The sequence below is a fragment of the Quercus robur genome, chromosome 3 (assembly GCF_932294415.1).
Source record: "Quercus robur chromosome 3, dhQueRobu3.1, whole genome shotgun sequence".
In the NCBI taxonomy this organism is placed as follows: domain Eukaryota; kingdom Viridiplantae; phylum Streptophyta; class Magnoliopsida; order Fagales; family Fagaceae; genus Quercus; species Quercus robur.
In genome coordinates this window covers 49,224,140-49,236,247 of record NC_065536.1, presented here as the reverse complement: position 1 = coordinate 49,236,247, position 12,108 = coordinate 49,224,140, and the positions used below count along the sequence as shown (strand labels likewise).

General features: G+C 36.7%; 1 protein-coding gene across 1 annotated transcript in view; it reads right to left on the bottom strand.

Annotated features, from left to right (window-relative positions):
- The window catches only part of LOC126718184 (germin-like protein subfamily 1 member 7), a 69,890-nt gene that overhangs the window by 28,638 nt on the left and 29,144 nt on the right, over nucleotides 1-12,108 (bottom strand). The gene's annotated exons all lie outside the window — the stretch shown is intronic.

The window sequence follows — 12,108 nt, the reverse complement described above, 5'->3', positions numbered from 1 at the left end:
TTTTTTTATTATTTTTTTTTTTGGCACCCGTTTAAGGAGATAGTGCGGCTACTGTTTATGAACAGTAGTCACACTATTTGACTTTTTAACTTTTTTTAAGCACATCAGTTAGTCTTGTGAATAGTGTACGGGACCTACAAATTTTACTTTTCAACAATTTTTTCATTAAAAATGAATCCAATAGTATTATTCACACATTTAAAAATTATTTTACTATAGTGTTTTTAATTTTCAATTTCAGCAAAATAAATTATATCTAAACGGACCTTTTACATTGAAATGATTGAAGGCCATGAATATATCTTAACTATGTCCTCGTTAGAAAATGTTTAATATTCAACAGTGGGACCCATATAATTAAATATGCTTGGGTTGAACTAATCTTTTTGACCTCATCTTTTCTGGTGGGTATTAACTACTTAATATTTTTTAGTTGTTCGTTAGATTTAATGGTTTTCTAGAACCAGCAACTACGAAGGCATCTGCCTGACAAGGCATGAGGTATATATAATTATATATTCTTGTCGGGATCTTTTTGTTGTTCTCACTTCATGCTATGGTGTTATATCTATGAGGAAATTCTTATGAATGTTTTGTTAATGCCATAGTTAACTCATATTTGTTACAATTTATGGCAAGATCTCCTACATATCGAAACGCTTATTGTAGTTGTTCAATGAGAAATAAAGTTAAGAACATTGTTCCCGAATAAAAGAAATAAAAAATTAAACCATAGTAAATTCAAAAGTATAATTATGTGAAATTCTTCCATGCGTGCACGGATCCGTGACTTGTTTAGATTTATATTAATTCAAACTTAAACATGAAATGGATTCATTTTAAATGATATAGTATTATGTATCTCTTTCATTGAACCATGAAATTGGTCCATTCCAAATGGAGATAATTCTTTTCTTATTTATTAGGGGCTCCTTGGAAAACATGTCTTGTTTAGATTAGGCAACTCAATAATAAAGATTGATACGTCAAGAATATATTGACTCTTTGTGATGAATTAATCAGTTAATTAGCCAAGTTGATTAATTAGTTCAATTAGCATGCAATAAGCATGGTAGCACAAACAAATCACCAACTAAATTAAAATGCAATGGAAAATAAATTGACACCATGATTTGTTTACGAATGGAGAAAACCTACATAGCAAAAAACTTACTGGGTGATTTTAAGGTCACCACTCCCGAGAATTCATTATTATCACAACAAGCGGTTACAAGTAAAGGAAACTCAGTACTTTATACCAACCTACAATTGAACCCTTACTCCAATACCCAATTGGACTTGTTCTGTTGTGACAATCTCTCCTTTCAATGCACAGCTCCTAGTACATGACTAACCAATTCGATGTGCAAATCTTAGTACATGGCTTACTCACCAACTTGAGAAAGATGTTCGCTACAAAGTTTTTCAGTTCATTAACATGAAGAAGATCACGAAGCTTATTGATTACAAAACCCTATGATGTACAAACATAGAAGCTTCTTGAATGGAAAGATGAACTAGGGCATATGTTTCCGGTTCACAATATACTTGTAAAAAACTTTTGCATTGAGTTGCATCAGCTATGATGGCCCTTAAAACAATCCTTATATATGTTTAGGATTGTGAGAAAAGAAAGCCTAAACATCTATACATGGATTGGAGTGAAATCAGATCCGAAAAACTGATTTTCATAAACCTCGACAGATACCCTATCTATCAAGCCGCTGTCGAGCATCAAGCTTAAACAGCCTTTTAATCCTCGATAGATACTAGTTGTCAAGCTTTAAAATCCAGCACTTCTTCGCTTGATTCTTGGACAAACTTACATGGCTTTAACACTTGAATTGAAAACCTTGTTCTTTGAAGTATTAAACACATCCTAAATCTACCCAATTACAAGTAAAGTATGTTTGTCAAAGGATTAGTCAATTCTATATTGACATATGTTCCTAACATGATTCACATATATCCTAACAATCCTCCCCTTTTGCAATCTGTGACAAAACCACAATAAACAAATGAACATATGAGGGAAGTCATAAATGACGCAACTCATACTCACTTGTTGAATACAATAAAGTCTATCCTAACACAAACTCTTGAAAAAGTTTGCAAGAAGAGAGTTCATGGCAAAAAGACTTTGACAACTTGTATTTCTGAAACTCTTTAAACAAAACTCATCAAGGCATTTTAGTGTGAAACAGAAATAGAAGATTGCATACAAATAATAAAAATCATGTGCATAAAGAGAAAAAAGAAACAACACATGTAAAGATAGGTAAATAGCATACATCAACACACACACACACACACACACACACACATATATATATATATAACCAAAGATAAGTACAATGTCAAATGGTCACAAGACCGGTATAAATGAGGTAAATGTAAAAAAAAGAAAAGAAAAATACATAATAACCTCACTACATCCCTCAAAATATAAACACTCCCCCTAAACAAAAAATCTCCTATGCTAACTCTCCCTCTATGTATATGACTATTCTTATATCCAAAACTATTCCCCTTTTTTGTCACAAATGACAAAGGGTAAGTAAATCAAGCAGTCATCATGTCGTCACCGAAAGAGCTAGCATCATGATCCTTATCATCATCGTCATCGTCGGAGTCACCATCATCGTCCTCATCCTTAAATGCCTCTGGAGAAGGAGAGAGAGACTCTATGAAGCCACTAAGGCAAGCCTACCGTCAAGCAATACGGCTGACACGGGTGTTCACCTAACATAACTCATCACTGAGTGTGTCAAGGCGAGCATCCATGCACTGCAGCTGCGCCATGACCGCCTTGAGGGTCACACTACCCACTAATGAAGAAGGTGTAGATGTGGAAGGAGCAGAAGAAGTTGGAGGAGTCGTTGTCTCTGTTCATGGCCATTTCAGTTGAAGCTGGGCCTCGCTCCGTCTGACTGTAGCAGCATCTATGGCACACGTAATGGAAAAGTGTGTAGACTCGAGATAAGAGACAGAAAAATGGTGAAGAATCCGCGTGATAGCCGAAGGAAAAATGAGCTAATCATGGGTCGCTGTATCCCTATAGACATCTGTGAGGGATAGAATGAAATGAGAGGGAAAATCAATGGTAAGCCTCTCAAGGAGGGAAAACAAAAAGCGAGCACGAGGCTTTGTGATAGAGTTATAGTAAGACAATGGACGGAGAACGAATGTCATCACCATGTTAAGGAATCTCGAACCGTTTGCAAAACCCGAGCAAGGAGTGTTTTGATGGTCACCCCAAGATGATGGTGTCTTATAGAAAAAAGACGAAAATTCGTCTTTGGACACAGTCCTCAAATGAACGTAACTAGGGTAGTCAGGATGCACTACTCTAGGAATGTGTAGTACCTTGGATATAATATTCAGAGTGACTACAATGCGCTTACCTCAAATGCGAGTGACAAAATGAGGTACTAAATAGTCAAATTCGTGCATATTGGAGTAAAACTCCTATATGATCATAGAGGGACAAGTGACCGAGATGCCACGCAGTGACTCCCAACCCCGACTATTGATGACAGTGGGAAGGTCAGTATCGGAAAAATCCGATAGAATGACTTGGCATTCCGAATGAATGCCTCGTCATGAGAAGTTCTCCGAAAAGTCCTTACGGGCTTTATCATCATGGAACCTGACGTGAGATGCAGTGGGGTCAGAAGGTGAAGAAAAAGAAGATGACATGGAACGAAGAAGGTTCCGGGACAAAGTGCATTTGCGTTTAGGTGCCATAGAGCAGACTAACGCAAGAAAGAGAGAGGGAGAGAAAGAGACACGCAGAAAAGCACCAAACAAATCAATAAAAGAAAATAAAGAAATGAAGGCACGTATGAGTGAAAATGCATGAGCATGTGATATGCAACATAAAAAGCATCATTTGCTCAGCCCAATCCAAACCTAACAGCACACAGCAATTCAACATGTACAGCACACATCTATAATGCATGAAAATATAGTTAAAATGCACATGAGACGCAATGCATGATGATTTGAAACCATTTAAACAAAAACCCATCCCAAAAAATTTGCAAAAACCTCATTAAACTTGAAAAACCCCAAATTTTTCAACAAACCCCAAAAGTTAGGTCACAAAAATCATAAAATACATGAGAAAGGAGTGAAAAAGAATCATACCAAAGAAAGCAAGTGATCTTAAGACCGAAGAGAGAGTGGGGAAGTGATTTGGAGTGAGAGAGAAGTGTTTAGGAATGTGAGAAGTCAGAAAGGATTGAGAGATTGAGGAGAAATGAGAGAAATGTCGCGTAAACCCTATTTATAGAAATCTCAGTTTCTCGATGGATCGAGAGATGTCGAGAGCTATCGAGAATTAAAAAGTGAGAAATAGCTATCGAGCAGCTATTGAGAGGTGTCCACAACAAATAAACTTCGATCGATTAAGAAGCTATCAAGCATCTATCAAGCATACAAAAACTTCCTCAATGGATCGAGTAGCTGTCAAAAAGCTATCCAGACAAATTCTCAAAAACTTCGATGGATCGAAATTGCGATAACAACTATCAAGAAAAGAAGATCAAGAGGCTCGATAGATAGCCTAGTTGTCGAGAGGTATCGAGAAGCTGTCGAGATTGCTTAAAAACAGTTTTTAAAAGAAGAGAAAAACATAGACATGAATGCAATCAAATATGCTACTCAACCAAAGATCCAAACAGCATTTTAAGCTCTCAAAAACATCTCTCAAGGAAAAAAAATGTCAAGCATTTAGATCCAAGACACACACATACACTAAACAAGTCTAACCAATTTTATATTTCAAAATCAAGTTAAGACAATTTAGCGAGCATACATTAATATATGTATTCCTTGTGATGGCCAAATCACATTGTACCTACATATGTATCAAGAGTAGCAAAGAATATTGCATGTTGTGTGTGAAAAACATCGCAAGATTGCATAAGTGTCTATACGTTATGACGATTTGAGATATGAGAAAATCACTTTAACTCACACACAATCATAACTGTTAGATGGGGACTATCACTTTTGAGGTACATCCTATAACTCTCACATCTCTTAGAAGACACACTTGCAATCATATATAAAGCATCTTGCTTCTTTTTGCTTTTATATTTTTTCTTTGCATATTTTTCTTTTAAGGAAACCATGCATGGACATATAAGAGAGAAAAAAGAAATATTAAATGATGTTAAGCTTTTGACATTGTACTTTTACTATGCCGAAGCATACAGATGTCATTTCATGATTGGTGGGCAATAGTGGTGAGATGATTATTTATGCCTTTCTCTTAGGATTTTCTAGTCCTTCCCATCAAAAAGAGTGATACGAGTGTTAAGTACAAGAAATTACTTAATCTTACTCATCACAAACACAAGCCACAAAACTTACTTGCTTAGTTGTGCATAGAGAAGCTCATCTAAGCTACAAAAGATACAAAGTTTAGAAAATTTTGTTTCAATGGTCATCCAAGGTACACAAGTACCGACGTATACAAACACACACTGTTTTTATATTTTTCTAATTTTTTCAATTTTATTTTTATTTTTATGAAAAACAAAATAAAGCAAAACTAAAAAATAAACAAACAAAAACATGTCAAACAAACCAATGCATAAAACTAGATGCAAATGCACGAGGAAGGAGGAGGAGAAAAAGAGATCAATCCATGGAGATAACACCAATATTTTGGCAAAGGAATTCAAACTATTTGTTATCAATAGGTTTGGTGAAAAAATCAGCATTCTGATCATCAGTATGAATGAACACAAGAGTAAGACTATCATCTTCGACAAGCTCCCGAACGAAGTGATGTCGAATCTCTATGTGTTTAGTTTGAGAATATTGAATCAAATTCTTAGAGATGTTGATAGCACTGGTATTGTCACAGTATATGGTAAGATGCTCTTGACGAATACCGTAATCAAGGAGAAGTTTTTGCATCCAAAGAAGTTTGGTGCAACAGCTACCAGCAGCGATGTACTCAGCCTCTGCAATGGATAATGAGATGGAGTTCTGCTTTTTGCTCATTCAAGAGACAAGATTATTACCCACATAAAAAACAACCCCCCTATGTACTCTTTCTATCATCAGCATTCCCAGCCCAGCCAACATTAGAGTACCCAACTAAGACATCATTTGTGTCCTTGCTGTGAAAGTTCAAATATGTGTATAAACACCCTTGAACGTTTAGACCCCCAATTTACAAATTAACCAATTCAAGCTTTATGTCAAACAACTAGTGTGCGAAAAATGAATATAAGCTATAATATAAAATTGGAAAAACAATCTAAGCCAAATTAAAATCACAACCCACAGCAGATAATAAAAGGCAAAGATAAAAGGGAAGGAAGATGCAAACACAAAGACAACACGCGATGTGTTATCGAAGAGGAAACCGAAGCCCTCGGCGTAAAACCTCTCCGCCGCCCTCCAAGCGGTAAACAATCCACTAGAAAATGTAGTTGGGATACATGGACAGCAATAGACCCTCCAAGCCTAATCTACCCAGTGCACCTAAACCCTCCAAGCTTCTTGCTCCAACGAGGTTGCGCCGAACCTTTTTCTTTTCTAACTTCCCGGATTTCGCTACTAGACTGTAGCATCAACCAATATAGATTGATTCCTTCCTAACTGCTTCCCAGAAAACCAAACAGCCCTCTCACAGTGATGAATATGGTGAGAACAAGGTTTTGGTAAAATGCCTCTCAAGGATTTGACAATGGAGAGGAAGAGAGTTGAGGAATTTGAAGAGACTCTAATGTATAGATTGTAGGTGAATCAATCTTGTTTTTCTTTAGGGTTTCTCTCTCAAAACTCTCTCTGGAAGCTCTCTTTCATTTGTGGGTATAAGGGGTATTTATACTGGGGTGAGGGGAGAATGTGAAACGTTAGGATTCACAAAACAGGGGTGGCTCGCGGCTTGGCCTTGCGACTTGCCTGAGTCGCAAGATCTAGCTGCGAGATAACCGTATGGCCAGTTGTCCTGTTTTGTCCTGTAGTGCTCCAGCTAGCATGACTGTTCACCTTCTAGTATGCTTGGCACGTGTACTGTGTCTGGCGGCTTGAAGCCGCGAGCCACCCGCGAGAACGAGCCTCGAGTCTCTGTTTTCTTGCACACTCTTGAGCAATCAACACTTTATCTCACTCACTATCCTTACAACAAACCCACCTAAATACAGGGTTACTAAATGTTGAAATACAAGCAAATTTGGCATGGAATAAAGCCAATAAAATGGTTGATTAAATTCAACCTTACATGCTGTACCACACACCAAAGTCGGCAGTGGTTTTGACATATTTTATGATTCTTTTCAAAGCAATCATATGAGATTCTTTGGGATTAGCCTAATATCTAATACACACTCCCACACTGTAACTAATGTCAGGTTGACTAGCAATAAGGTAAATAAGACTACCTATCATGCTTCTATAAAGAGATGAATCAACACTTTTACCCAACAAATCAATAGTGAGTTTAACATTTGAGCTCATAGGGGTTCTAACAAAACTAGCAGATTCCAAACCAAAATTTTCACAAGATTTTTAGCATATTTAGATTGAAATAAGAATATACCTGACTCTTGTTGACAGATCTGCAAACCAAAGAAGTGAGTCAACTCTCCAATCATGCTCATCTCAAACTCAACCTGCATGAGTTTTGAGAAACTATGAGCAAGTTCATCCTTAATCGATCCAAAGATGATATCATCAACATAGACTTAAGCAACTATCAACTCATTGTCTTCCCTTTTTATGAAGAGAGTTTGATCAACTTTTCCACTTGTGAACCCATGTGATACAAAGTATTGTGTGAGCCGATCATACCAAGCTTTAAGGGGCTTGCTTTAAACCATAAAGTGCCTTCTTGAGGTACAACACATGATCTAGAAAGTGTTGATCAATGAATCCTTTTGGTTTGGCCACATAAACATCTTCCTTAAGGAACCCATTCAAGAAAGCAGTCTTTACGTCCATTTGGTAAAACTTGAACTTCAAGTGACATGCTAGGGCTTTGAGAATTTTGATGGACTCCATATGGGCTACTAGAGCAAATATCTCATCATAATCTATTCCTTCCATTTTAGAGTATCCTTGAGCTATAAGATAAGCCTTGTTGTGGATCACATTACCCTTCTCATCAGTCTTATTGCAGAATATCCACTTTGTGCCAAGGATGTGCTCACCCTCCGGTCTAGGTACTAGAGTCTAGACATCATTCCTTTGAAATTAAAGCCTAGACTTCATTCCTTTGAAATTAAAGCGCAGTTCATCGTGCATAGCTTCAACTCAGCTTTCATCCTGAAGAACTTCCTCAACTTTAATGGGTTCAACCTGCGACAAATAACAAGAATAAGACATAAAGTTAGCAACACATTTATCAACTGTACGCTTCTTTAGTGCAAGTTCATTCATGTTTCCCATAATAACTTCAGGAGGATGATTCAATTTGATCCTTGAGGATGGTCCTTTCTCTTCATGGGATTCATAATCAGGTGAAGTAGGTATGTCTGCTAAACCTTCTACAACACTTGGAGTGCCAAGAGTACTTGGATATGCGAGCTCTTGATCAACAATTTCTTGAACATCCTTGGGCTCGGAAGGAAGAATCTCTTTGGGAATTTCCCCACTAAATTTCTCAGAACCAGACTTTGAAAATTCATCAATAACAACATTCATAGTTTCCATTACCTTCTTGGGTCTTTTGTTTTATACCCGATAAGTCTTGCTTGTAGAGGAGTATCCTAAAAATATTTCTTCATCTCTTCGGGAGTCAAATTTTTTCACATTCTCTCTATCCTTGAGAATCTCACATTCTCTCTATCCTTGAGAACAAAACAAGTACTTCCAAAAATTCTGAAATACTTAACATTTGGCTTTCTTCCCTTCCATATCTCACAGGGAGTCTTCTTGGTACCGGGTCTAAAGTACACTCTATTAACTGTATGACATGAAGTGTTAACGGCTTCTCCCCACAAGTTTCTAGCCACATCTTTGTTGTTCAACATGGTTCTAGCCATCTCTTGAATAATGATGAGAATGCAAATTGTCATATTTTTCTCCCTTAATATTTAGTCTTTTATATTTATTTGGTACCTAAATGTACTCATTATTCTTATATTTTAATTTAGGATGCAAATGGAGGCATTAAGTGCAAAACGTAGCTAATTGGGTGATTCTGGACAATTTTGACATCTCATAACTCTCTCATCCAAGCTCCAATTGAGATTATTCAAGATGCTATGGAATGCCAAGACAAAGCTCTACAACTTTCATGTTTTGAGTTTTGAGAGATACGGGCTGCATCAAGGTCGAAATCGGCTTGAAGTTGCTGCACCTGCACTACTGACGTTCTGGAATATTCCTTTGCCTGAAATTCTAATACGCGTATTTGATGTGGTTTATTTTTGGAAGCCTCCAGATTTGATGCACAAAATTTCCAGCTAAAAAACACCACTTTCCTAGTTATATTAGTACTTTATTTTATTTTTAATATTTTTCCTTAATTAGTTAGATTTGGATATTATTATTGAGAATATTTTTAGGAGATTTTGTAGGCTTGGGAAAGGGGCAATTAACGTGTAAAAGGATGAGGAGAAATTAGAATTACACACACACGTGCCTCTCTCTCCCCTCTCCTCTGATTTTTGCCTTTGAGTTTTCATCATGGCCTTGCGTGGTTAAACTTTTACACTTGGTTGAAGGAAACTGAAGCCTCGGAATCAATAAAACTGTGAGATCTAATTTGTTTTTATTGTTCAATTTATGTTTTGAATATCGGATGTTCTTCTGTGCTTATTTTCATGATTGTCTCGTTTAATTACTAGGAGGCCTACTAGTTTATTATTCATTGCAATCTACTGCTAGGTTAGATATCAAATCCATAATTGTTTAATCCCTCTAACTTGTGAAGCAACCAAGATTTAATGATTTGCTGTGTCAGAAATTATTAGATCTTAGGAAGAATGCTCGACTAAATTAAATGTAACCACTTGTGTTTGTGTTGTTTAGTTTCATCGATCTCTCTAATTTTTAAGGCTGCTACTAGATTAAATCTTTAGTGCTTGTCTTGGGTTGTTTAGTAGTTAAGGTTTATTAGATCGCTTATTTTTTAATTAATCACGACTAAGGAGAGATAGGAAAATAGTTCCAACGGTGAATATTCAAAGTGTGAATTGATATATACTTGCATCGATGATCAGTTGTAAAGTTCCAATGGTAAATGTTGACTTGGACCAAGATTTGTTCTCTTGATTGATTTCGAAATTTTAATTTGAATTGTTCCTTAATTGTTTTTCTTAAAATTGTTTTCATTATACTCAAACCCCCCCTCCTTGTTCATGTAGCATAAAACTAGGCTAGATACTCTCCGTGGGAACAATCCTTACTCGTACTACTACATTTATTTTTAGGAGTATAGGTTTTATTTTTGGTTGCCTGCGACAGCACACCAAATAACCCTGTACTTTCTTTCTACTACACCATTCTGCTGAGGAGTAATAGGAGCAGAAAATTCTTGAGATACACCTGATCTAGTGCAAAAGGATTCCATGTATGAGTTCTCAAATTATTTACCGTAATCACTTCGAATTCGATCAATCTTTAAACACTTCTCATTCTACAATCTTGTGCACAAGGCTTCAATGTGCTCAGGAGCATCAGACTTTGATCGTAGGAGAATGACCCAAGTGTACCTAGTGAAGTCATCTACCACAACCATAATGTATCTCTTTCCACCAAGAGACTCAATTCTGATTGGACCCATGAGAGCCAGATGCAGTAGCTCCAATGGTCTAGATGTAGTGGATGTCTGTGTGCCCGGATGTTTAGCTTTCATCTGTTTTCCAAGCTGACATGGTCCACACACCACATTGTTCACTCTACTAAGCTTTTGTATCCCCAAGACTAACTCATGCTTAGCTACAATTGAAAGATGTTTGTAACTAGCATATCCCATCCTTTGGTGCCATAGATTTTCATTTGGTAATTGAATGCTATTACACACAATATCAGCATCAGGAACCAAACCATAACAATTGTTTAGAGTGCGAACACCACTTATGAGTTTCGTTCTAGACTTATCCATGACAAGGCATTTCCCTTTTAAGAATAGTACCATAAAGTCTTGATCACATATCTGACTTATGCTCAACAGGTTCATTCTCAGACCTTCTACATATAGAACATTTGCATTGTCTGGCAGTCCAGGTAGAGAAATGATTCCCTTTCCTTTAATATGTGATTTGCTCCCATCACCAAAAGTGGCATTACCACCTTTCTTAGACTCAAAAACCTTAAAGAGAGATCGGTCTCCAGTCATGTGTCTTGAGCAGTTGCTATCAAGGTACCACAAACACGTGTCCATAACCTTAAATGCGGACTTCATCATGAAGCACACTTCGTGCTTAGATGACAGATCAATGGGAATGGTGTTTTCTCTAATCTGGCTTTTATGAACAAAGTCTTTAACTTTCACTCTTCTGAGATGAACTCCTTTACACATTTTCATTCTGAGATAGTCTAGTTTCTTCTTTGTCAAGTTGAGATCTTTTCCAATAACCATCATGATAGAATTCAAATAACTTTTAGACTTGCATTTTCTAATACACTCAAACAAGTAGAGATTAGAAAAACAAGCTGTATTTGAAAACAAAGATCTTTTTAAGCCGGTTGCAGCCATGACAACAAGGGTTAATAGATCACACAGCAAAGATTAAAATCTAATCAGAGTGTTCCCGCTCTGATACCACTTGATAGGCCAAGAATGTATTGACCCCTTGTAATGAATTAACCAATTAATTAGCCAAGTTAATTAATTAATTCAATTAGCATGCAATAAGCGTGGTAACACAAACAAATCACCAACTAAATTAAAATGCAGCGCAAAATAAATTAACATGGTGATTTGTTTATGAATGGGGAAAACCTACATGGCAAAAACTCCACCTGGTGATTTTAAGGTCACTACTCCCGAGAATTTACTATTATCACAACAAGCAGTTACAAATAAAGGAATCTCAATACCTTATACCAACCTACAGTTGAACCCTTGCCCTAATACCCAATTGGACTTTTTTTGTAGTGACAATCTCTCCTTTCAATGCACGGCTCCCAGTACGT